The sequence below is a fragment of the Dermochelys coriacea genome, chromosome 7, assembly GCF_009764565.3.
Source record: "Dermochelys coriacea isolate rDerCor1 chromosome 7, rDerCor1.pri.v4, whole genome shotgun sequence".
NCBI lineage: Eukaryota > Metazoa > Chordata > Testudines > Dermochelyidae > Dermochelys > Dermochelys coriacea.
Window position 1 is genome coordinate 105,571,585 of NC_050074.1, and position 27,102 is coordinate 105,598,686.

Genomic DNA, 27,102 nt, shown 5'->3' on the forward strand with positions numbered 1-27,102 from the left:
GGACTTTGCATTTCAAAGGTTCCACTGTGTAGAATTTTGTATCATATCACCATGGTTAAAAATTGTGACTGTGACAGCCGTTTTCCCCTCTCTTCTGCTGGGGGCAATGGCTGGGCAAGCTTGGCAATCTGCCCCAGGAACCTGTGTTTTGCATTGCAGAGGTCCTTGCAAGGCCATTTAAGAAATATCATACTAACAGCCTCTCTTGTGTGTCTGATCCCAGGAGAACTAAATATAAACTAATCAGCATAAGAGAAGGGAATTTTCCCCCATACTACTCTTGTGAGATTGTGAGTGTATCAGCCACTAACAAGACCTGAACCCGAATGCCTGTAAATAGATAGCAGAGCTCTACATTAGCATGTAGGAATATTCAGATTTACACAGTAGCCCCCTGAATATTGTGATGTGTGCATTAGAAATGCCTAGGAGAGACAGCTGTGACATTTCAGAGAGAAATCTAATTCATCTATCTACCTACCTGCTTTTATGGCCCTCTCACCATACGCTCTGGACATCTCTGTAATGATAGAATTCATTATATGTCATGTGGACCATGGATCTGACTTTGACCAGGCTCACACTGGTGTGAATCAGGAATATCTCCACGGAAGTCACTGGAGCTGATTCCCCTCTCACACCAGTTTTGCAAAAGTTTTCCTGACTTCCATTGAGTTACTCCTGATTTTTACTGGAGTAAGGAAGAGCAGAATCAGGCCAGAGAGCTTCCGTTTTGTACTCTTATTTTGCATATCAGTAATGTGCATGATATACACATGATGAAGGAATTTATTGTTTCATTACAAGGTTATGCTACAAATTCACAGCCCAGCCAACTCTGACCTAGCTATTTGCTTAGGCCAGTAATGCAGAACATGGCTTCGGTACAGTGAACTAGCTAACAGATCATGAGTCTGTTTTGATTTTTTTCATACTTTTATGGGTTGTCCACCTTTAGAAAGACAAAATTTCCAAGCAAGAGTTTAATTTAGAAGTTCAGCCCTGTTGGTGTGAACCTCTGGACTTCAGTATTACAGAGTTTGCATGCATGCATCTCCAAGTCATCAGCATGTTAAATTTGTTTTGAACATTAAGAGCCTGACCCAGCAATTAATTCACACCCAGGACTTCTGTTGATTTGAATAGGTTGTTTCATGGGTTCTAAACTTTGTCTAATAAGATTTTCAGCAGAAAAAGCCTTCTATACAAGGGAACTCCTGGGGAAGAAATTGTTTGACATTAATAAATGCAGAAGTATAGAAACCACAACAAATTCCAGTCATTCTTAATAGTATAGGGACAAATTCATCCCAGTGTAATTCTGTAGTAATAATTGTATTTAAAATGAAGGTTAAAAATTAGAATAATGAATGCAAAATCTGCTGTGCTCATTTTGTGCATTGTACCAAAAAGGGCCCAAGCAAACCTTGGTCATGGTTTTTGCTTTCAGAAAATTAAATATAGCAGTAGCATCGGTGTTGCTGTACTGCAGCCCATTTGAGTCATCCCTTGGGTTACGTAATTCCCTATTTTCATTGATGTTGGCCATAAAGTTTGCTTTTCACAGCCAAAGGTTTAGCACTTTTTAAATTATACTGTGCTGTAGGTACTGGAATGAAGTGAACAAAAAGAGTTTGTCGTTTGTGCCATAGCTTTATAAATACGAGGCTTTGTTAGAAATGGAATTTGACAGATGTTGATATAGCAGTTTAAAAATTTACCAATTCTCTTGGTTGCCAGTTCAAAACCAGCTTAATCGGAAATGACCAGAAGTCTTTATGTTGGTTATGTTATGGCAGATGAGAAATGAGGTTTGGTGATTGAAGTCACAAAAACGAGCACAACTGGTATAAATCAGCAACTTTGTTGACAATCTCAGTGAAGGAGCTGAGAATTGGCTGGGTGTGAAGGTAGAGCTATCCTTTTACCCCTAAATTATAATATCTTTCTAGATCAGACTTAAAGCATATCATTGGAGTCCTGTGGGGAAGCAAACCTTGCGATTGCTTGTGATGTAATATAGGAGGACTTCAGTCTTCACAGAAGTCAGTCAGGTACCTTTCCCTTGCACTACATTTTGCATCAAAGCACCAAAATGCTAAGGAGAAGTACAAGAGAATAGCACAACCATGTAGGGACAAAATGTAGAAAGGCTAAAGCACAAAATGAGTTACACCTACCAAGGGACATACAATGCAATAAGAAGAGGTTTTATAAATACATAAGGAGCAAGAGAAAGATGAAGGAAAGTGAAGGTCCTCTACTTAGTGGGGTAGGCATGCTAATAATGGAGGATATCAAGAAAGCCTAGGCATTTAATGACTATTTTGCCTCAGTCTTCTTGATCTGTGGTCTTCCAGGCATCCGACCACTCTCCAGTATAAATGAAAAGCAGACTGCCCTCATTTATGCTGGCTGTCAGTAGCCCCACAGCTGAGAAATAGCCAGGTGAACTGGAAACCTAGCCACGCCTCTTTAGTCAGTAGCCGAAATGTATGCGTGTGTGTGTATGGTATAGGAGATGCTATGCCAACTCTAAACCACCTGAGGATTCCCTTGTGCCAGTGGAGTGGTTTAGAGTTGACATAGCATCTCCTATACCTTGTGCCAACTCCAACAGGCCAACCAATCGCAACACTATTGCTTTGAAGTGGCCTTTTGATGTATTTGTAGTATTTCTGTGTTGGAATTCAGTTGCTATAACTAGGGCACCTCCATCATGAAAGGCTTCTTCTTAGTTCCAGCTCTGGTTCACCCAAAAGATCAGAAAGTCACTTTAAGAGATCTTTTGTTTTGTGTCTGTAATGCATCTCCAGTAGCCTAGTTATGTGGTCATGTTTTGCCTTTGTTCTGCATGTGGATCAAGGCCTATGGTCCTATCTATTTAGACTGTCCCTAACTTACACATTATGGGAAACACTCACAGAGTTTCTTTGGTCATCACCAGGGCAACTTTCTACATTATATTTAGGATTTCTAGTTTTAGGTTTTGAGTTGTGGAGAAGAAATGATGAAACTAGTCCAACTCATTTTTCAGAGTTCAGTTTTTTAGTTTTTAAATCAGCACTGGTGCTAGCTATTTTTAAATGTAAAATTTGTGTTACAGCCTGCTGTTCTTCTGTATTGATTCTCCTCATGGTGATGTTATTATGAAAACTGGTTTTAAATTTGGTAAAAATTTGAGGTATCTATCTCATTTATTTCACATAGTACATATTGTATACTCCACTCACATGCCAACAGGTTGTTTCCGATTGCTTCTGTAAAAGTTTCTTGAGTGGCAATATGTCTGATATAATCAGGAGTTCTATAATATGGTTTGGTAGGAGCAGAGAGAGTTCTCCCTGTAGACGGAGGTAGTGTTTTATAGAAAAAAGAAAAGGAGGACTTGTGGCACCTTAGAGACTAACAAATTTATTTGAGCATAAGCTTTCGTGAGCTACAGCTCACTTCATCAGATGCATTCCGATGTGTTTTATAGGATAGCTTTTAATAGAGAGGCATGGTGATCTAATGGTTAGAGCATGGCACTTGGGGTCAAGAGACCTGGGTTCTAGTCCCAGCTTTATCACTGACTAACTGTGTGACCATGGGCAAGTCATTTTTCCTCTCTGTGCCTTAGTTGCTTCGGCTGTGAAATAGGAATAATAATACTTACCAATCTTTGCAAAGTCCTATGGATGTAAAGCTTTAGGTGCAAAATATGCTCATTATATATTTCTTTGGGATGGTATCTAACAGTTGAGCAAGGCTGGGTGCTCTAGCCATTTCTTGTGTCGCAATGATCTCCAAAAGCGATAATACTTTTGAATGGTCTAGGTTTTATATTTGTGTAATAACCTTAGTAGCACTGAAGCCTATTATCAAACCTTCTGTGCTTGATAATAGTCATACATGTCATGAAGTCACTTTAAGTGTATACTACTAAAACCCATTATGGGTTGTTGTTTGTTTTTTTGTTTTTTTTTTTTTTTGCCACAGCCATTAAAAAACAATATCATATAACATTTTTGAAGGGGCAAGTTTTAATACAATTAAATAGATGTCAAAACATACCATCAAGTGCACAAACTGAAAATCCATTACAATTAGGAAGACACAGAAAGCTTTAAAAGAAAAATCTACATTAGTCTTTTGTAGCACCTCCATTAACCTAGAAAAGATAATCCATTTATTGAAATATCAGTTGTGTTATAATTGAAATATAATGCAGTAGAGAGTGTTTTGCACAATGAAAGGATCATGTTTAAAAAAGATTTAAAATTACTGATAGATTAATTTGGAAAAACGTATTCACCCACAGTTTCTGTTGCTCATTGTGTATGCTGTTGGTCAAAATTACTTTTCCCATAGAGGTTTTGGATAAACTGTTATTATTGGATACAGGGCAGGAGGGGGCAGAGACTGGGTAAAATTGCAAACATTTTTCATACTTGCTATCTAGACGGCTAAACATTGGCTAAATAATTCAGACTATAGATGCGATCCTGTTTCCAAAGAAGTGAAAGGCAGTTTTGTCATTGATTTCAGTGGCTGCTGGCACAGGCCCTAGATCTCTATACAAATTAACTACTCTGGCTATAAACCCATGAAACTAAATGAATGTACATTACTTACATGTAGTAGATCTGCTCTTTGTCTATATATATGTATTGAAGTGAGCAATTTAATAATGCTGAATTCTTTGGAAACAAATTTATCCTAAGACTTACCAAGCCAATCCATGAATATAATACATACTCTTATATGTTTTGATAAATTAAGTATTTTTAACTTCATTTTTAAAATTCAAACTCTTTTATGTGATTGATTGGATTGCTAGTACCCTTGCTATATGCAAACTATTGTTTTAGCTGTGTGCACACCTCTTGTATACTGTGACAATGGTGTAATTCACAGACACAATAAGATTACAGATTTTAAAATAATAATGTTAGAACTGAAATGAAAGTCCAAATTACAGACAAAGGGTCTGATTTTTCAAACCTTACTCATGGTTAGTAGCACTTACACAAGTAGTCTCATTGACTTCACTGGAACACACTACTTCTCAGCATGTAAATTCAAACTAATTAGGGAGTATTAAGTTGAGCTTTATTCCTTTTTAAGGATATCTCAGTTATAAGGCATGGTGTAAAGCACTGCAAAGGGAAGTGAGTCTGTCACATTGACATAATAGTTCTCAGTTATTGAAGAAACCCTGAAAGTTCTGTCACCACCAGCCATTCTCCACACTAACTTCATAATGTCTACTTGTGCGCATCAAGGGCAAATCCTGATGTCCTTACTCAAGTTCTTCCCAGCTGGAGTTTGTCCAAGTTGTGACTGAGTAAAACTTTAAGATTGGGCCCACAGACTAACTTCTAAAAGCAAAAAACATTAACTATCTATTCTTTGATATTAATAAGAATCCTATCACCTTAGTTCTTAAGAACTGTACCATTTTCCATTCTATCTATGGAGAGCAGGCCCTGACTTTAGCATAAATTCAATGTCGTCTTCTCTTTTAATACTATGTGCTGTTAGTTTTTCCATGCATACTCCTCATATTGACCGTCTAACCTACAAAAATGTGACCACTAGAAAACTCTCTTGTATTAATTGGCAGCAGATGCATGCTAAAAGCTAATTAATAAGGAAGAACTCAAGAGAAGAGTGAAATCATCTTACACGTGTTGCACAGTATGAATTGGGCCCCCTGTTGGAAATGGGTAGTCCAAATGTTTGCAGAAAACAAGAGGACTGTGGGTAGATGGATTTCTGCTCTGTTTAAAACTTGAGTAGGAGAGATGGAGCACGGTTTGATGTAAGAACAGAATTAGCTCTAGTGTTTTAAATTATTGGGTTTGTCATCAATGAGGCAATCATCAGTTTCACCCACACAACAGCTTTTAATTTACATAATTGGTGAATGGAAACTTTATGCATCCGATGAAGTGAGCTGTAGCTCACGAAAGCTTATGCTCAAATAAATTTGTTAGTCTCTAAGGTACCACAAGTACTCCTTTTCTTTTTATTAAACCTTTATACCTGATGTAACTTTTGACACCTAATGTGATAGAAAAGTCATATTTTGGTCATGTTACTGTGTTCTAACATTTCAGAATAATATCTGTACAATTTTTAAGTAGTTTTCGTCCTTAGGGATCTCAAAATACTTTGCAGATATTTTCAGTAGTGTATACAATACCAGCATTTACAGTTGTTAAAAAATAAGTACAGTGTGCATTTTGCATAGACTTAATAAATACATCGTTTTTCTAGGTGTTATTATTTACTAATATGATGCCAAAGGTGTGCATGCTGTTTTACATATATGCGGGGAGACAAGTTCCCTGCCCTGAATAGGCGCAGAACATAAAAGATCTTATCAAATGAGATAATCTCTCTAGCAAGAGAACTAATTAGGGAACACTTTGATATGCACATAATTCCTACTGTTGCTAATGAGAATTGCATGATTTCATTGAAGGCAGAATATTATTTACTTTTTCTATGACTGAAGATTGATTGAAACATATCCTCAGCTGCTGCTAGCTGGCTCTCAATGGAGCTGTGCTAGTTTATACTGGCCCATTTTTTTTAAAAAGAGGAAAGATGTCTAACATAGAGTATGCCCATTCAGAGAAACAGGTCTTCTAATATTCAGATAACAAAATCCCATCCAGGAGATACTATAGCACTGAGTCAACTTTTGTTATCTTGAAAGAGAGTCAGAAACATTCATTTTTCTTTCTCATGCTTTTCTAAGCAAAAGGAGGCCCCTTTAATAGAGAATCATAATAGTAAAAGTGTTTTATGGGACTAAAATAAAATGAAACATAAATCAATTAACATCAAGTAGCTGCAGAACCTAAAGAGGGTTGTACCAAGGGATGGAAGTGCAACACCAGGATTTCATAGGAGGGATGGAACAAACTGCCTCACCAGGCCACAAGAAGCCAAGTTTTAAATGTCCAGTAGAGCTTATAAGTGAGTCTTTTTGCATTGGACAACCCAGTCATACACACAATTCTGAGAGGGTTTCTTTAAATTCACAAAGAAGCCAAGAAATGGTTACCAGTATCTGATCATAGACCTTTGGTTTGTCCTTTCTTTGGAAGGAAATGCATGCAAATGTTGATGTTTCTAAAAAGGGGTTGATGCATGTTAATCAAGTAATATTAGGTAATTACAGTATTGCCAACTCTCGCAATGTTTATTGTGTTTCTTAAATCCCCAACCTCTGGAATCAAGAGATTTTAAATGAAAACTGAGCTTCTCATGCAAAGAAATGCATTATAAGCAGAGGCATGGTTGCCAAGGAATGCTTGAAAATGTGAAGCAAGTGCTCCCTAAAGGCTCAGAAACCAGTAGACAAAGGGAAAGAACCCAACATTTAAAAAACAAATCTAATGATTTTGAAGCCAATCTCATGATTTTGGGCAGCCTAATTCATGATTTTTCAAACGCTTGGAGTTGGCAGTACTGTAATTAGCCCATGCAACATGTTGACATGGATTTTCCCATGTAACAGGGATGAGTTTTCTAGCTTCTGTGTTTGTACTGAGGAATCATTCATTGTTGTGCACTGACAAAACAGCTGGCACAGTTGTTTATCCAAATAGCACAGGGGCTGTCGTCAGCTTTGAAGCTGTGTCAGGATTCAGCATTGGGTCAGTTCTTCTCAGGATGTTGCTTCGGAAGAGAACTGTGGTGAGATCGGAGATATGCTGCAGGAGGCTCCTGGGAGCCCTTAGTTAAAAATCATGGCTCAAAATGGACTGAAACTTCTCACTTTTGTTCTTCCTATTTCTCTGCTGCATATGTGAGCACTGAGGAGTCTGTTTCACTTCCTGATTTTTATGGAGCAGAAGGGAGTGTGGATGGAGGTAAGCAAGAAATGAAGTAGATGTTCTGTCTGCGGAGATGGCTAGAAGCACTTGTGGAAGCTGCTGCCTCACTTCATGCCACCACAGCCTTGCTACCACAGTCTTCTTTCCTCAAAACTGCTCAGAAATGAGAGGGGACAGAAGCCACCAAGAGAAGGCTGGAGTGTGAAAGAAGGTTGAGAAGTTATGGACTAAAATAAACTTCAACCTGAGCCTTAACTTCTTTCTGACTTGATGTTAATATAGACTTCAGAATAATTATTTTTGAATACCATAAATAGATAATTATTCCCTAGCAAATACTACAAAGTCAGCTTGCTGTTGGGGGGTATCAATGAGAAAATGCAGATTTTCTCTTTCGTGCATGCAATTCTAAATGACTCAACACTGAAGGGAATTGAGCAGTATCTTAGAGGCAGCATTTGAAGAAAGCTGAAAATAAGGTGCTTGGTTCAGCCTGAATACAAGCAGATATCATTTCATTTGTGTTTGCTTTTCAGTATTTCTTTCTAACACTTCAGAGGCAGATTAGATTGCTTTACTTGTGTTGGGGCACACTTGTTCATATGAGTAATCTGAGCAGTTTAGTGGAGCTATTCATTTGAGTATGTGTGAATAAGAGTTCCCCAATGTGGCCCTCAGGGAGCCCCTTATAGGTCCAGAATTATATGAGTTCTAGTCTCCTGCTGTTTCTACCCTCCAGGAACTGAAATACTTTGAAAATACCAGATTTTCTATTATTTCACCCACATAAATGGCTCCCTGAGGTGTTAAAATATAAGTGAAACTATAAACATAAATACTAGACCCCCAAATATATCTCACTAGAATGGTTTTCAAGAAAGCAGCTTCTTTAGGTGCTACTTGGCTTTGATTCAAAGGGCAGTCATGGCAGGATGTTGCTTTGACTTCTTCAAAGAGGAAGACTTTATGTGAGAAAACATGGACAGGCTGAAGCAACAGCTACTATAACTCATCACAAAATTAAACCACTTCTGAATAGACAGATTCTGCCACTTTTATTCATATAGGGTAGTCTTACTCTGTGAGTCTCATTAAAACAACAAGTCAAATTCTGCCAGTCTTACTATCACTGTGTAGTGCCTTACTTCTCAAGTGGTCTGACTGAAATTAGTGGAATTACTTGTGACCCTTAGATTTTCCTCATTACTCAAAGACCTGAGAAACTTCTGAAGATACAAGTGCTCATGCTCATTTGCTCTTGACTTATGAAGGCAACTGCATCCAGTCTGTCCACATAGCTCAGATGATGGGTCATATGTAACACAGATTTCCTATCTGTCTTTTCATCCTCTCACTCCCTTACATCCCATCCCTGTTGAAGCTTCACAAAGTTCCATCAGCTCTGATGGATACTCTGATGTTCCAAATTTAGAGTTGAGCATTGTAGTGTAGTTGGCAATAGCTAAAGGAAATTGCTTGAGCACTTCCCTCAAAGCTTCCTTAATTTAGCGTAGTGGATGCAACTAGTTGTCTCTTTGCACTGATGAATTGTGAAGAACAGGAAGGAGAGTTCCCTTCCCCCCTCTCTGTACAATATTTCCACTGGAACTATCAAAATTGGTTCCTTTGCAGCTTCCACATATAGGAACCATCTTCTGGTAACAGATTATGTGTTTAATGAACCTCAGGAAAACAAGAAATTTAAAGGCTGCAGGGCCACACAAAGTTTGCTGTTCAGTCTGCCAAATTCACACTAACTCAGACAACTCATAGAAGTTTGGCTTCTCATTCGTTAAAAAGATTTATGTAAGGTACAGGTTCCAAAATCTAGTTCCAGAATTCTGGAGAGTTCTGAGTGGCATCAGCCATTTGCAAGCATGAGATGAAATCCAAGTGGAGCCAGCCACTTACATTGCTCATTACCATACAGAAGGGAATAACTGTTCAGACATTACCATGTCTGCAGGAGGAATCAGAGCAACCTAACTGGTAACAACTACAGTAGAACCTCAGAGTTACGAACTGACTGGTCAGCCACACACCTCACTTGGAACTGGAAGGACGCAATCAGGCAGCAGCAGAGACAATAGCAAATACAGTACAGGACTGTTATAAAAAAATAAAGGGAGAGTTAAAAAAAAAAAAGATTTGGCAAGGTAAGGAACCTGTTTCAGTGCTTGTTTCATTTAAATGAAGATTCTTAAAAGAAGCATTTTTCTTCTGCATAGTAAAGTTTCAAAGCTGTATTAAGTCAACGTTCAGGTGTAAACTTTTGAAAGAACAACCATAATGTTTTGTTCAGAGTTATGAACATTTCAGAGTTACGAACAACCTCCTTTGCCAAGGTGTTTATAACTCTGAAGGTCTACTGTATTTCTTAACCAGTTGGCACTGTATTGGCTCAGTTGCCTAGGATCAGTGGGTTCTTTGGGAATGTGTGCATGGAATAACATCCACTGTTATAATTCTGTCTAAGGCCTATTTCAGTCCACTGCAAGGGCCCTTAGTCAGTCAATGTAGGGTACTCAAAAGCCATAGGCACAGAGAATCTATATATTCTAAAGAAACTAGAATAGCATTAAAAAAAGCAAGCCCCTATTCTTTTCAAGTTGCAAAGAAAGCCTCCGTTGTATAACACTTTGCAGTGCTGGTTATTTTGAGCCAGCAGGCTAAAACAAATATATCAACATGTGTGTGAGCTTCACCCACGTATCTCACCAGGAATCTAACTCAGTTGCAATACCTGGGTGGGGCCAGTGAGATGTTAACACTAAATAATCAACACACAAATGTCCCTCTTAAATTACTGAAATGTACTAAAAAGAGCTATAGCTAGTTTTCATTCTATGGTTCCCTGAAAAGAAAACACCAAAAATATCTCAAGCACTCCACTACTATAAACATAAGACCCAGCTGTCCTATGCCAGCTGTGTGGTGTCAGAACAAAGATGTATATATTATTGTAATTGATGTGTTTGACCTTTTATCAAACTTTATTATGGCATATTAGCTCAATTGCGTGACACTTTATCTGGCTTGCCTCAAATGAATAGCCACATCATTTCCTTCCACCCTTAGATTTAGATAGTTTCTCTCAGCACAGAGTCATTCTAGGCAGCCTTGTTCTTCAAATATTTTCCTTGGGTGGATGAGTAGCTTAAAACCCTGGTTTTTGAAAGGGGTGGTTCTTTCTACATCTGTGTGTTTTCTGAGCCTTTTCAACCAGTAGACTAATGGAAAGCTCTAAGCTAACACCTCTGCAGTGGAAAGTGTCACTGAGAACATTCGTCTGTTCAGGTTATTCATTAACAAAGATTGCCCAATAACACAAATTATGACAATGGCAGTTAAGATTTTTGAACTGTCTCCAGCCCTACGGATTGTAACCATACTGATGGGATCTATAATGGAATCTATACTAAATAATGGGTTTTGCATGCTTGTTGTGCCTAGATAACATACTTCATAGGTCACTAGGTTTGAGAAACTCAGATCATTCAGTCTACTTAGTTCATCTGAGCCATTTGAACTTTAGATCTTTCCTGACTAATCATTTTTCTAGGCTTTACACCAGACTCTACGATCTTAATGTTGCCTTGTCACTAAATCAACCATGCCAGGAGAGCTCTTCCTATCCAGGTTCAGCCTTAAGAAAATAGAAGAATCTGGTTGGCTAACATTGTCCTAATCTGTCCTGTGAAAGGCTATATTCTCTGATGGTGCAGGTGAATTTCACTAGTACTCAGTCCATCCAGTCCCTCTCTGGTGATCACCACTGACACTTTGACATTGTTATAGGAAACACCTGCATTCTGAGGTACAGTTTTGCACCTTAAGCTTTTCTCAAGACAAACTCCTTCCTATAAATCATCAAGAACTTGGAGCAAGCAAGTCCTGATTCCACCAAGAACTCTCTGTCTTTGGAGCATTATTGACTGGCTGTAAGTAGATGGACATCATTTCACAAAGGTAGGCATTGATATGGGTTTAAGTAATATTTGAAGTGTGCCTATGCTTTGAAAAGTGGTTCTGTAAAAATGGCAGGGTAGGATTCCTTGTTTATTGTTTCTCAATGACTCTATATCATATTTATTCTGTTTATGGGAAAAACTTTTTTCTATTTGCCAGCTCAATATGGGAAGTCAAAGTCAAGCTGGATTATTCCTGGCTTGTGCAGCATCCTTAGTAATTAAGAGTCTGCATCCAAAACAGTTCTGTAGATGATGCCCTTGGAACGGAATCTGCTCACTCTCCCATAGCTGTATTGGCTCTGAAGTGTTACTGGGAGTAAAAAGTGGTAAAATCTTATTTTTGTCACCAAAGTAAATAAACCAGACTCTGAATACAGCTCTATTCAGTAAGAAGGTGCCTTTTTACAGTCATTTTTCTGACCATAACTGCACTTTAAGTTGAGATCTCTCAGCGGCTTAAGATATGAGTGATTCTTTTTGTGCCATTATCATGGTCCTCCACAAGAAGTTTCGTGCACCTGAATGGTGACCAAGTTACTTCAAGACCCCGTATCAAAGCCATCAATGGGTTTGCACATTTCTCCTTTTACTGTTTCTGTGTCAGTATCACATAGCAAATCAGATATTTGCAGGAGTCCATGATCTTCATGGTCTAGTCAATTAGAAAGCATAGCTGCCACCTCTGAGTAGCAGCCCAACACTCTTCTAGTTTGCTGGGTTCTTATCCATCAGTTGGTATTTGCTGCTTGCAGTTACTAATTTTGCTTTTTTTTTCCCCTTTCAGTTGCCAAGAAAGAAAATGCAAAAGCACTGCCAGCACCATGTCCTTAATCTGAGAAGGAACAGCAACTGAGATGATCGGACAAACCACCTCTGACCCTCTCCTGTCATTTCTCTCTATCCCTTTCCGCTGTTTGTTTGTAAGGGAGTCTTTCCCCTGCCACTCCTATTCCTTAAGAGCAAGGGGACAATAAACTGATGTTGTTTTTCACTGACCAGATGGTGTATCATTTTCCTTTAATTACTCTTAATTCTTTCAGTTTAAATTTGCACCTAGAGATGGGCTCCAACCAAAACATTCAGATCTGGGTCTGTGTTTAGATTTCAAACTCTCCCAGCCTTTGGGGATATTTGTATTTAAGGTTTTGTGTTTGGCTCATTATAAAGATCAGGGCTGTTTGCAAAATTTGAAGGCATTTGGCATTTGAAGGTTTGCATTTTGATATCTGCTCACCCAAAGTGCAGGGGTGCTTGGGACCAGGACTTGGTTCAGGCCCATCTCTACTTGCTTAGTTATTTATATGTGATTGTGGGTAACAGTTGTTGTTCTTGTGATTTAGGGATAATCATGGAACTCACAAGTGGGGTTGCACATGATCATCCCTAACGTCTGAAAGCTGCCATGTGTTCTATTTACAGTGCAGCTCGTTTGAAGGTGTGCTTGCAGAACTATAACAATAAATCTTTGGCTCTGCCTATAGCTGTCGTTATTATTAGCATAGCTGTAAAGGACAACCGCTTAGTCTAGAACTATCTTGTATTGGCAATTATCCTCCCCACTTGAGTGATACAAGTTACTTTGAAGAGAACCTCTCTCCTGCATTAAGATGTTAAACATAAATGAAGAGATCATGTGGGTTAGAGAGCCAAGCAAAGCTGCAGAGCTTCTGTCTTCTTAAACACTGACATTTATTACCTTGCCCTTTGTTATATGTGTAGTTTAAGTGTTAAATCAAGGCAAGTCTTTTACTTATTAATTGTGAAAGTGTATCTTTATCTTGTTAGCCAGGCAAAATGTTATGGTGTTGCTACCACTGGCAGGGAAACTGGGAGACTTCATACTCCTGCTTTTTTTTTTTTATGGCTGAACCATTGAGTCAAGGCAAAATTATATTCTCATGATAGAATAGTTCCTCTCTACACAATTAAAGTGGTTCTTTTTTATTTATTGAAATCTTTCGCAACACTTGACAGCTACCTGAGTTATATCAGTTCCCTTTATTGTGGTGAGGCTGAATCACTGTTCTGCATGGTTAAGTTGAAGAGGAATGCTGTGGAAAGGAGTGTCGCCTCTTATCATAGAAAGAAGTAGTGTCTTGTTTCTTGGCAAAGAGCTACATGCTGAGCTGTAATGAAATGGCAGAAGGATTGTGGTTGCCCTACTATAAATTTTACCACTAAATCCTAGATTTGGGAGTAATAGGTTACAATATTTTTTTATAAACTTTACTTTTTCCTTAACACTGTGCTTTGCCATCTAAACAGATTCAGACAAATGACCAAACACACAAAAAGTCATGAGGTAAAATGAATTAGAAAAGTGTTTAGGAGACAGTTGGATCTGGGGTTGGGAAAAGATTTATAACAATCCTTTTTCCTTGCCCATTACCTTTCATCTTTTATCCAAGGCTCTCCAGAGGCCAGATCCAAAGCCTTTGGAAGTTAGTGGAAAGACTCTCATTGACTCTCATTGACTACTATGAATTTGAGTCAGTCTCAATGAACTTTACAAATATTAATCAAGCCTTGCAATATGCCTTGTGAGATAGATAAGTATTATAGCCATTTTACAGATAGAGAATCTAAGAGCTGGTCTACACTAACTCTGTAAGTCGATCTAAATTATGCTGGTTCAGTTACATGAGTTATGTTACTGAAGTCGATGTAACATAGGTTGCCTTACAGAGGTGTCTACACCGTGCTATGTTGATGGGAGATGCTCTCCCATCGATATAGTTTCTGCCTCTTGGGTAGATAAAGTACAGACGTTAATGGGAGAGTGTCCTCCCATCGACTTAGAGTGTCTTCACCAGACCTGCTAAATTGACAACGCTGCAGTGCTGTTTTAACCAGTAGTGTAGACATGGCCTAAGACTGATACAACTTGGGCTTGTGTGACATAAAATACTCTTCTCGGCCCCAAAATGGTGGTAGGGATGTTTTATTGTGCGGTGTAGATTTTCTCCTCCTAAATGAAAACATTCTTCATCAATTATTTTGTAGAGTGTCAGAAACAGACCTAAATTACTCTAGAAAGGGGGCAAAATACACAGAATTGAGCCCCTATTGTCTCCACTACAGAAGTTAAATTATTTCCTGAAAGAGTGAGGAAATGAGACCACATGTCAAATAATTATTAGAATAAACTTTAAACATACAGGGTTTTCCAAAATAGAAAAAAAAAATGAAGTAAACATCAAAGTGAATATGGACCTCTATCATTTCAGATACCGATTCTGAGATATCTAAATTGCACAGAATGAGGATCGATTTGAACTGTAGCCTTTAATATCTCCATTCTTATCAGAATCTCTTTCTATTAATATTTAGTCAGCCCTCCAGTTTTGTTTGAAACCTTCTAGGGAAGTATGGCTGTTATCACATGGACAGTTTCCCTTAACTGGGCAGAAGTATTACACAATATTTATAGCTTTAATTATGCCTTTCAGCACATATCTACTGTCCCATACAAATTTTCTGGAGCAATTTGGATTCCTGTGAGAATGCTGGTTGATTTCTAATTTTTGTTTAAATCTACAGGATGACTTGGAACTGGGAATTTTTTTTCTGTTGCACAGCTCTGTCTGTGCTTATGCTGTCCTCTGACATACCTGCTATACTTTGAAGAGTATGTGCCTGATTCTGACACCCTTATGTGTGATGTAAAAACACCTCACGCCAAAAGAGGTCCCGCTGACTTCAGTAGAACCACTTACTGAGTAATGGACTAGTGAGCACGGGTAAGGGTATCAGAATCTGGTCACAGAAGCAAAGAGAGACTGAAATCTTCAGTATACTGGCCAAATTCTAGCAGAGCACTGTGTATATAAAGCACGCTTCAGAAAACCCTCCTATGCTAAGGAAAGCTAATCCTTCAAAATTCCAGGTAAGAAGTTGTGGATGGACATTTTGGGGCAGGGTGTTTGGCCTGCATGCTTTTGAACCTAGAGTCCCATATTCAGCAGTGGTTTTGCTGCATGTAGAGATTATAATCTGTGTAAAGGGGAGGGGATTTTTGTGTGTATATGGGGGTCCATTGCCAGTCAGAATATGGGTGTAGAATCTGGCCTAAGGGGACTTGGTTTGGATAATGAAATTTGTACATCGTCTAAAACTTGTTAAATAAGATTTGCAAACTGAGTAATTGTTCACATACATGATCTTCAAGTTTGTGATTTTCTGCTATGTGGAAGTGAGGTTTGTATTTTCCACAGTGAAGCCCCACTGCTTTTCCTCTTTGAGAGCCACTGATGTAAAAATTACTTGTTCCCTTCTATGTCTCACATTCATTTTTCTGTAACTTTACTCGTGGTGTTATTTGCAACTGCTGGATTGCACTTACTGTCCTCTCTTGCCCTGGTACAAGGAAAATGTTGCCTTTTCAGCAGTCTTCTAAATAGTAGCTGCCAAAAGATGATAGCTTGGAGACTTGGCCTTACCTACCCTTTCTTATTGAAGCAGATATTTGAGTTGGACTTGGATATAAAGAGCTATTTTGTCACTTTTTGAAGTATGGTGATGTGGAAGCTTTTCACAAATGACCAAATTTGTTCTCAGTTACACTAGTGTAGCTTTGGAGTATTTCTATTGATTTCTGTGGAGTTAACTCAAGAGTTACATAAAGAGAAAATTCTGGACCTAAGTATTTTTATTCCATCACATTTCACAAAGTTTTGAAATTTCACAAAGCTTGTTACAGATTCAGAAGTGGCTGGCAATTCTTAGTATGAGCAAAGAGATTCGATTCAGAAATGAAAATGACTGGTTCATTTATTCTTTCCTTTTCTTTTAACAGACACTGTTATATGTTTTGCAAAGCAAAACAGATGCCTGAATTGATTTTACTCTTGCAGTAATCAAAGGAACATTACCATGAGAGTATTTCATTCAAAAATTGAATCTTAGTTCAATCACTTCAGCTATGCTAAACACAGCTTTTTCACTGATGTTTTTTAGCAACAAATTATTAAAAAAATCAGTGCGGAAATGCAATCTGTATTCCAAGATCTATAAAATTTTACTGTTTTTTGAGATATATAAAAATGTAAAATAAGGATCAATTTCTGACTTTCTGTATCCTCTTCTTATAAATGGATTTTATATTAGACTTTCTACTGAGAGATAAATTATTTGCAGCTGAGTAATTTTTGAATTTGTTCTATATAGAGGATCACTGTTACAAGAGAGTTTGAAATCTGTGTTTGCTGGTAAAGCACACATCCTTGCCCACATTCTTCAGGGTAGAGAGTACGGAGGACAGGGTGGTATATGTGCACGTCATATTAAGTATCGGTCATGCTCCCTTCAGTCATGGATTAGTAGGTGAAATATGTTACAGCTTAATACATCTCTATGGTTGAGCCTCTTTTCCATACTTTTCATTGTGGTTGATGAAGGAGATGCAACTTTGAATAAATTGTAGGGTTTTGCCTAGTGTTTCATTGCTGAATTTGGAGCTGTATTCTTTGCATACCCAAAACTTCCATGGAGGCCACAGTAATATTTGCCTGAATAAGAACAGCAGAACTAAGACTGTAATCATTACAAGCATAATGTATGGTATTCTTGCATTTACTGGGCATTACCTTTTAATCCCACGAATGAATCTTTGTCTGACCAACCCGATTATTGCAAATACACAAAAGAGTGCTTCATGTCATTTAGGGGCTAAGAAGGGAGCTTCCCCTGACCTTGTTGGCTGAAAGGATGATGGTGGCCTAGGCATGGGACTATGAGATTGAGAAAACAGACCAGGGGTAAATGTGGGATCTTAGGGCGCTAAACTGGACTCTGAGGACTAAAAGGGCAGAGAGGAGGGAATAAAGTATTGTCAGTATTGTTTTGTCAAAATATCAGTTGCAAAATTGTTCCATAGTTTTCATTCATTCCTATCAGTATGGAATCTAATCTAAAAGTATCTAACTATCTGCTTGTAGTATCAGTCTGATTCTCTACCTGTCTCCCATACAGGGTGAAATCCATTTCACCTTCGTAAAGCCCAAGTATCTATGTGGGTGAGTTCACAGATGCCGGGGAGCTGGAATGCACCTCCCCCAACCCCAGGCCAGAGTTCAGAGCAGCTGCCATTCCAATTTATAGGATGGAATAATGGTCATGGCCTCTTTGCACAGTTGCACAGGGTAGTGATGTCACTAGATCTGTGTACAGGTAGATTTGTGGACCAGACCCTCATTGTATAAAGTCCTTTGAGATTTACTGATGACAAACGTTATATAACAGAGAACGGTTTTGTTATTATTATTGTGGCCTCGTACACAAGACTATGTGGGACTGGCTCAGAGACCTTTTTGCCGCATGCAGAGGATGTTCCACCAGTGGATGCCTGGTGCACCCTGGATTGGGGCTTATGTGGTACAGAGGTCCTTTGACTGACCCTGTGCATCATGGAGAAATCTCTCCCCTAGAGAACAGTGATGGTGTGGTCTGATACCATGTTCAGAATCCTTGTACTGACATGAGTTTGGGATAGCTGCTTTACTCACAGATGGCAAAGTTTTACAGGTCATTACAAGCGAATGCAATTCTGTGCCACACCACCTTGTAGTCTATATATACCACATATGTTACATACTATTTTAGAAATGTTTTAGAAGGGGTTTAAAATGTTTTCATGCTTTTTTTATTCTTCAGCCAGTAAAGCCAGGCTTCCCTAGTTACCAGAACCACTTCGTGCTTCAGTTTCTTCATCTGTAAAGTGGGGACAATAATAGCTACCAAACTTTGTAGACCACTTTGAGCAGTGTGCATGAAAAGAGCTAGTTGTAATCAAGCAAAGACATGATCCATGAAGAAGGACCAGTAAATTGTAGGTAGAGGAAATACATTTCTGAATCATGAAGGAGGTTCTTTTGTGTGATGACATGCACAGCAATTTATTTGTTCATTAATTAATTTGACAGTAACAAGAGAAATGTACCATTAATTTACAGTATCAACAGCAAAAAATTGTAGACTAGCCTTAAACTCTTCTGGCCATTGATGTTAATTGATAAAATAATACAAATTATGTAGGGTGTTGGCTTCACTTCTAAGTTTCAACACAGGTTACCTCTATCTTCATACAGCATGAACATTTGTTTTGGCGTTTGATCACAAGACCTAGTGGCCTTACGTGATACTTAGCAATGTTGGTTTCTTCTTCTCATAATCCTATTTACTCGAAGAACAACACTTCGTTGCTGCGATATTGTCCCAGAGAGCAGATTTAAGATAACCCTGATTCCTCCTATAAAACTGTAAGGGCTACTACAGGTGCTTCCACTCAGTCTGAATTTAGAAGCGGTAAATATGGGGGAAATTATTTGCATGATGTTTCCAATTTCCATGAACTTAGTACTGTTGCTAGAGATAGTACTAAAGATAGAGATAACTATGTCTGCAATATATTTCTAGGTATGGTTATAGGACCAGTGGTTTTCAATAGTATTCAGCTGGATGGTAGTTGGGGAGGGACATAATTTATACCAAAAAGTAAATGTGAAGAAGGTAAGGGGAAGATTTGGACACATTATCATATTGAGTTTGCCTATGCATTAGTTCTCAGTAATGTAGAACTCTGCCCATAGCATTCCTGTTGCAGAAGTGAGTCCTAAGAAATCAGGATGTATAAATAACCTTTGGCAGAAGTCGTGGAGTATAAAGAACAAACATGAGCAGAAAAGTAATTCACTTTGCCTCCAGAAGGACTGATCACAGGTGTTAACAAGAAATTTGCATCGAGTTTTATTAAAAAGAAAGCCCTTAGCTATTGCCACTGAACTGCAATATATTCACAGAAATACAGCAAGCACAAAGGAGACTAAAGAGAAGTGATACACCCTCCCTTATGACATGTAGCCCTGGAGCCCTATGAAACTCTCTCTCTCCCATTGTCCCACAAAATGAGATTTTTCTGCTTCTGTTTTAAGGGGACACTGTCCAGCAGCTTAGGCCTAAAATTTTGGCTTTGTTGAAAGCAAGGGTTTTATAAGACTGTGATAAGGCATAAAAATACTCCTTAAGTCCAAGAAGAGCCTATCACAGGGGTGATCAAGATGGGGATATAAAAGCAAACAAGCTGTTGTAGTAGTGGTTATCTATGGGGAAAGGTGTGACTCTTTTCTCTCAGCTTGCTAAAAGCTGGGAAGACCTTGGGGGTTGTTACCAGGTGTTCTGAGACTTTGTTCTTATCTTTGAATCTTTGTGTTAATAAAGCCAGCCCTGAAGAAAGGGACCTGAACTGGACTATAGTTTGGGCTTTTATTTTACCTTTCCTAGCTAGTATACCTGCACCACTAGTTTACACAGACTCAGTGTGAACTAAAATGTTGGCTTAATTATTTTGTAAATTTCAGTGGTTATAGCAGTTCTGAGACCTAAACTTTCCCATGTAGCCTGGAGAAACCCAGACATAATAGCACTTTGCTGGTGCAGGAAAACCAGAACATGATGTTTCACTGTCCAAGCTGGGTAAAGCATGAAAAGTAAATATGCAACAAAAATGCAAATTATATTTTGAATTGTCTTTCCATTTTAGTAATCTACTCAACCTTGAAGGTCCACTGGAAAGGAATCTTAGGGTGACATTGCATTGTGCTGTCTGTAGTGCAATATTATGCCATTAAAGTCTTCCCTGAGCCACAGATGGCTCATCAGGCTGACATGGCTTTAGGCATGTCAGTTTCCATAGCCACAGGTACAGATGGGAGTGATGTGGTGAGCATCACTTCCAGCCACCTTTGACTTCCCTAACCTATGGATCAGGTATCCCTTTTGCAGCTGGGTGAACTGGAAGCAGACTGTCAGTGTGAGATTGAGTGAGACTAAAATCCACAACCTCCAGGATGCACCTTGACCACTTGGCTACCACACTTTGATGCACTCTGATTATAGCAAAGGAGTACTTGTAGCACCTTGGAGACTCTAGGGTAGAGATGTGGGGACCTGCATGAAAGACCCCCTAAGCTTATTCTTACCAGCTTAGGTTAAAAACTTCCCCAAGGTAGAAACTTTGCCTTGTCCTTGAACAGTATGCTGCCACCACCAAGTGATTTAAACAAAGAACAGGGAAAGAGACCACTTGGAAACGTCTTCCCCCAAAGCCCTACACCCCCTTTCCTGGGGAAGGCTTGATAATAATATCCTCACCAATTGGTACAGGTGAACACAGACCCAAGCTCACGAAAGCTTATGCTTAAATAAATGTTAGCCTCTAAGGTTCCATAAGTACTCCTTTTTCTTTTTGCGGATACAGACTAACATGGCTGCTACTCTGAAATCTGATTATAGTGGCTCTCTGTGTCTCCAGTCTGTGCTGCCTAGTCTTTCTTCCTCCTGGCTGCTGAGAGGTAAGAGGAGTATCTGTCTCCTGTATACGTATTTTCTCTGACTGCTTCTGAGCTGCTTGGACCTTGTAACCTCTTGGTTCATTTGCTCAGCACTATCATGCCACTTCCTGTGTGTTAAGTGGGGACAGTGCACTTATGTTAGGCATTCTTATGATAGGCTTACCTGGGAACAGGCAGAGTAAGAAAGTTCTGATTAAATGTGTGAACCCTGCAAGAACTGATTGTAGGGCCCAAAATGAGTATTACAGACTTAGGTGTTATCAGCAAATAGAGATAGGCCAAAGTTGGAATGCTGTGGAAAATTTAGCTGTGCTGGAAGTGGATGGAACTTCCACTGAAATCAATGGAGTTGTGCCTGCTTACCTCAGGGCTGAATTTAGCTCCTTGCATCTGATTCCATTTGAATTTCAAAGTTGGGTGCAATGGGGTTTTCCTCTTTGAATCTCTGGATCTGAACCCACCACTGAGGTTCTGGTATATGGCTGGACTAAAAAGTGCAGGAGGCCTTTTTTCCAGATCTATTTCAGACTCAGTCCAAGATGGTGAAAAACTAAAGAGATTAACTGGTCTAGTGAGATTTCAGTCAATTTGGTGATGAAATCTCACCAGAACAGCTCACAAGATGTCAGCACTATCTAACTCTAGCTCAGGTTCTGTCTTAAACTCATCTTAAGCCTAATCTTGATCCAGGTATGAATATTATCCCCTCATCTCATTTCAGCTGAGGAAAATGTATTGTTTTAAAATATTTGGTTTTTATCTAAAGTGTCTCTTTAGAAACATCGGCCCAATTGAAAACTGACGCCTACACCTGCAATAGACAAGAAAACCGTACACAAATATATACACTGGCTTTCTTCAAAAAGAGAAAAGTTAATAAAAAGAAGGTAGAAAGCTTGAGGAACATTCTGTTTCTTGTATCATTGGTTTGCATTAATAGGGCATGACAGGGCATGGCTGTGCTCAGGTCACACCTTGCCTCAGGAGTGTTATGAGGCAGGATGGGAAGCCAAAGATTACATTTCAGTGGAAAGTTTGACTTTTCTCTTGGTGGCGAGGGTTTTGAAAAATCTATCATCAGGTGGTAGTTAAAACAAAGGAGTCCGAGCTGAAAATAGACCACCCATGAGTGGACAAACTGAGGGAGACCTGAACAGAAGGCGAACGTCAGATGATCTTAAAACCCAGTTTAGAAGACCCTATGGTTTCTTTTTTTTGCACATAGGGAGCTTATTATTATTATACTGTTGCCACATTCTGAAATTCTCACTTATGGCCAGACCAAGATGCCTTGGGGGCACGCAGAACAGAGTACACCATAGTGTGTCCAACCAAGGAAGAGTCCTTTTGCCTGAACTTGTCATTGTTGCTGCCTCCTGGGTAGTGCAGTCCTAGGTGTGTATAGGACCTTGTTGCAGAAGCATTAATCATTACTTTAGGGAAAGATAATTATTTATAGAGAAATCATGCCCTATTAATAAGGAACTTTGCTTAACTCTTTGAATGTTGCTCCAGGCATTGGACATCCTAACTTTCCACTTACTTATAATCAATAATAATGCTACTTTGCATTTGTATAACACTTTCCATCTGACGATTTCAAAGCACTTTAGAAACATACTGAATTCAACCACATGACACCTCTGGAAAGAGGGGAAATATAGTTTTACCCCATTTTATAGTTGGGGGAAACAGATACACAGAGAGGTCAAATGACTTACCGCTGATGACCCAGGAAGTTTGAGGCAGAACAAAACCAAAATGCAAATATCACCGTTCCAAGCCCTGTGGTTTAACCATTCTCTCTTCTCTATGCCTACAGAATGGTAATGGCAGCACAGAGATTAGCACTGAAAGAGTTAAATCATTACTGTGAACTGGATCATCTCCTCCCTTGAAGTTTCCCAGGCACTGTCTCCTGAAGTGGGAGGGATTTATGGAGCTACAGAATGGGTAAGGTCTTTAGCCTCCCAACCCAGTGGATCGTGGTGGTCAGAGAGGTAGGGAAGCTCCAGTCTAGCAGAGAGAGAAGACATCCACATGGAGGTCTGGCCACTTTGCAAAATTCTACTAGAGCTGTGGCATTGGCTGAGTAGCACTAGCAGCCACAGACCGTGGTTAAAGCAGATCAAATTTGGAGATGGAGCTCAGCAATTCTGGTGGCTGTAAGTCAGCACTGGTGTTAATGTCACATGGTTAAGTACTGTTGCACCATCTTGTGGGATGGGATTTGGCACAGGAAAGAACAAGAACAAGAGAGTAAGTATACCTGAAAGATATCATCTATGTCCCCGACCAGGCCCTGAGCCATCCTGGAGGGGATGGACAGCTGGTATCAGCTCTCTCTCCCTCTTTCCCTCTCTGCCCCCTTGAGGGGAGGGGGAACCAGAAGGGACACAGATCTTCCTACAGAAGAAGAGAGGCAGATAGAGGAATCCCAGCTTGGATAGCTCTTCTCCAATTAGGTGCTGCTTGACCTACTGACGGGAAGGCTTGGAGCCCTATAAACTCCTAGCCAGGCCCCAGCTCCTGCTGCTCCCACTTCAGATTCTCCCACCCAACGAGTCTTCATTTCACCAGCCACTGAAGAGGCAGGAAGAGGAGGAACTCTGGTGGAGCTCTGCACCTCTTCCCTTACCCCCAATCCCAAAAGAAGAGAGGAAAAAGAACTCTCCTTCTTGTGTTAGTGGAGGACGGGGAGCTGTGGCTCTCATCTCACATGCTCCCTCTTACTTTATTGTCTGCCGAGCAACTCCCTTGCTGGTTTGACACCAACATACCTTGTTCAGTATCTCTAATGTCAGGGCTCAGGCCTCTGTGAAGTCACTAACTCAGCCACTTCAACTTGCTGGCCTTTTCTCAAGGGCAGGCCTCTGATGTCACTGACTCAACAGTGCTAGTTTGCTGGTCTGATGTCAACGCATAGGCCTTTGTGGTATCATTGACTCATCTCCTTTAGCTGGCTATGCTTATGTCAAGGTGGAGGAATCTCTGAGGGGAATGGCTTTAGCTTATTGGTCAAATGTCAGGGGAGGTCATTGGCTCAATAGTCTACCTTGTAGTGCAGATGCCAAGGCACAGACCTCTGGGAGCTTAGTGTCCAAGTGCTCAAGTTTTCTGGATTGATGTCAAAGCTAAGGCCTCATTGAGGTCACTAGTTCAGTAGCTTTAGTATGTTGGGAGGATATTAAGAGACAGGCTTCTGGAAGCACTCTCTCACACCTCTAGCTTGCTGGTCTGAAGCCAAGATGTGCATCTTTGTCAAGTTACTGGCTCAGCCCCTTTCACTTTACAGGCCTGTGTTGAAGTAAAGGCCTCTGTGTGGTTACTGGATCTGCACTTGCAGCTTGCTGGTCCGATGTCAAGGGACAAGCCATGCTGATGTCACTGGATGAGTACTTCCAGCTTGACGGGCCTTTGTGAGGTTATTGCTCAGCTCCCACTGCTGGTTACATGTAGAGGTCAAGGCAGAGGACTCTCTGAAGTTACTGACCAGTAACCAGAGGTTACTGAGATTACCTCTAGATTGCTGGTCTGATGTCAAGGAATAGGCCTTTATGAGGTCGTTGGATCAAGAACCTTAAGCTTTTGGGGTGGCCTAGCATTTTGTGAGGCCACTGGCTCTGGATTGATAGGATGATGCAAAGCACAAGCTACAGTGAACTCAGTGCCCTTCATTTGTTGGGCTGATGTGGAAGCACTGGTCTCTGTAAGGTTACTGGCTCAGCACAGAAAGCACCTAGCAGTGAAGGCAGCATTATCTCTTTAGCTGATGGATCTTTGTTCGGACATTTATGGGATAGATGATTCTCTGCTCCATGCCCAACCACAATACATCTAGGAGACTTGACCCTATAAAATGGTAGTGGGGACTTCCATGGGGATCACCTGGAAGAGGAGATGAATCAGCAGAGCCACAGCTGTTCCGGGTAGGGTCTCCTAAGTTTCCTCTTTGTTTCCATAAGCAAAGGAGATGCTGGGATATTACAGGTAGAAATGCTAATTTTAAACCTGATTCCCACCCCCTCCTATAGGCTGAAAATAGCTGAAAGTGTGGCATCACAGAAACACTACATACTCCAGAAATGTTGTAAGCCTGTGAAAAGAATAGCTTTGAGATTGGCATTTTGTATTTCTCTTGTATTTGCACAAAGTTTAAGTGACTATTGGAAAGCGGCTTTCTTTAAGTGGTCTTTCTCTCACAGGACCAAGAAAGGCTAGGAAAGGTTTGTATTTTTTCAGTTATTAAAGTCAGCAAATCACATAAAGTACCACATAAATGGTCAAGATACCAGTGAGAGTTTGTCTAGGCACCCCTTGCCTATGTACTAGTCTTCATAACAAAAATACTTGCAAGCAGTAGGAGTTTCCTCTATGTTCTGGCCCCCAAATTTCCTTCCCACCACTGTGACATAGCAGACTATGTGCTGGTTGTTTGCCGGGCTGCATTTCTAGTAGCGCTATATGGATTTGGTTGGCAAAGTGCTTTGGGATCCTGCCTACAAAACACTTGATAGTGGCTAAGCAGAAGGGAGGCCATTATATACCAAATATGATTGTTTCAATGTCACTCTGTCCTCCTTCCTACACATCTGTTTGTTTATCTTCATCTATTGCTCCCATGTCATAGGTTTAGATTGTTAGCTCTTTAAGGCAGGGTCAGTCTAAACGGAGCTTAGCACAATGGGGTGCCCATCCCTGAATGGGACCTCTAAGTGCTACCAGAATATAAATACATATATAATAAATAATACTAAAATGCTGTTATATAAAGATGTAAATCACTGGGATGTGCTAGTTAGTGCTTCTGTAGCTTGCCTGCTACAGGAGAGATTCAGAAGTGCACAGCTGTGGGTCACAGCCCCCATACTGTGTATAGGTTAAGCAGGTTCTTCTTTAGCTCAAGCTTTAGGAGGCTGTGCATTTATAGGAGTACTTGAGTTCTATCTCTGCTGTTGACGTGAAGTTCTGAACAGCGTGCCGCAGAGTAACAACTGGCCAGACTGCGGCTTTGTTGCCCTATTATTACATTGCTCTGCAATTCGGACTATGTGGGTGTGAATAGCAGCGCACACCGAAGTGCTTCATTATAACTCCCCCATGTGGACACTGCAGGCACGAAATAAAAGGGTTCTACTTCACGCTAACGTAATTCTTCAAACGGGAGACTGATGTGATTGATTTCTCGGCCTCTCCCCACTCTTGCCTTTTTTACATTGCATACTACTTGCACAAACCCAGGCTATCTGTATTACAAATATGTGGTTTGATTTTGGATAATTATGTGTAATTATGATTGGCTGAAATTCTTTGCTTTTAGCTTTGACAGTTTCCACCTGGTCATTGGGTTGGTCACAGATTTATGTGGAAGCTATCAGTACATTAAGTTGACCAATCTAACATGAGAATCTTGAGTCTCTACCATTGGCCCTTTTGAACGGTAAATCATAAGAAAAAAGTATCGATTCTTCCCCCTCCCCACCCCCCAGTTTTGCACTCTGAGTGAACCTTGTTCTCACAAGACAATAGTAGGTAATTTTTTTTTTTTTTTTTACTAGCCAACTGGTCTTTAACTGAACAATCTCAATAACATCCACCACAAACTCTAATCCAAATAAACAAGAAAATATGATTTACAGTCTGCAAAGCGAATCAATATCAGTCCATAATGAATTTTAATGTTTAGCAACATGTTCTTAAATGTTGTTCTTTCATATAGCAATTTCTTTTTAATTGCATATTAGGAGATAAGGGTTTTGTGTTTTTCAAATCATTTATATGAATTATTTTTTCAGTTGCTTTAACCACAATACAGCAAAATGGTAAAAGAGGATTAGGGGAATTATTTAGGAAAAACACTGATTTCTATAATCAGATCTGAATTGCAATCTGTCTGGTTTTGAATAGCAGTAAATTTGCCACAGAGACTGCCAGAAGCTGAGAAATGAT

General features: G+C 39.7%; 2 protein-coding genes across 7 annotated transcripts in view; both read left to right on the plus strand.

The window, feature by feature from the left end:
• The window catches only part of EEF1AKMT2 (EEF1A lysine methyltransferase 2), a 49,328-nt gene extending 36,527 nt beyond the window's left edge, over window positions 1-12,801 (plus strand). Inside the window, exons 8-9 of one of the 3 annotated variants that reach the window (XR_005294102.2) lie at window positions 11,634-11,804; window positions 12,591-12,801. The gene's annotated coding sequence lies outside the window, so the exon portion shown is untranslated. Of the gene's footprint in view, window positions 1-11,633 lie in introns of all 3 variants that reach the window. The other 2 variants (XR_005294101.2, XR_005294103.2) reach the window with 2 other exon arrangements.
• FAM53B (family with sequence similarity 53 member B) overlaps window positions 1-27,102 on the plus strand; it is a 141,587-nt gene that overhangs the window by 5,862 nt on the left and 108,623 nt on the right. The window contains exon 1 of one of the 4 annotated variants that reach the window (XM_043519587.1): window positions 15,331-15,692. The exons of the other annotated variants lie outside the window; for them this stretch is intronic. The gene's annotated coding sequence lies outside the window, so the exon portion shown is untranslated. Of the gene's footprint in view, window positions 1-15,330; window positions 15,693-27,102 lie in introns of those variants that run through there. 4 annotated transcript variants of the gene reach the window in all.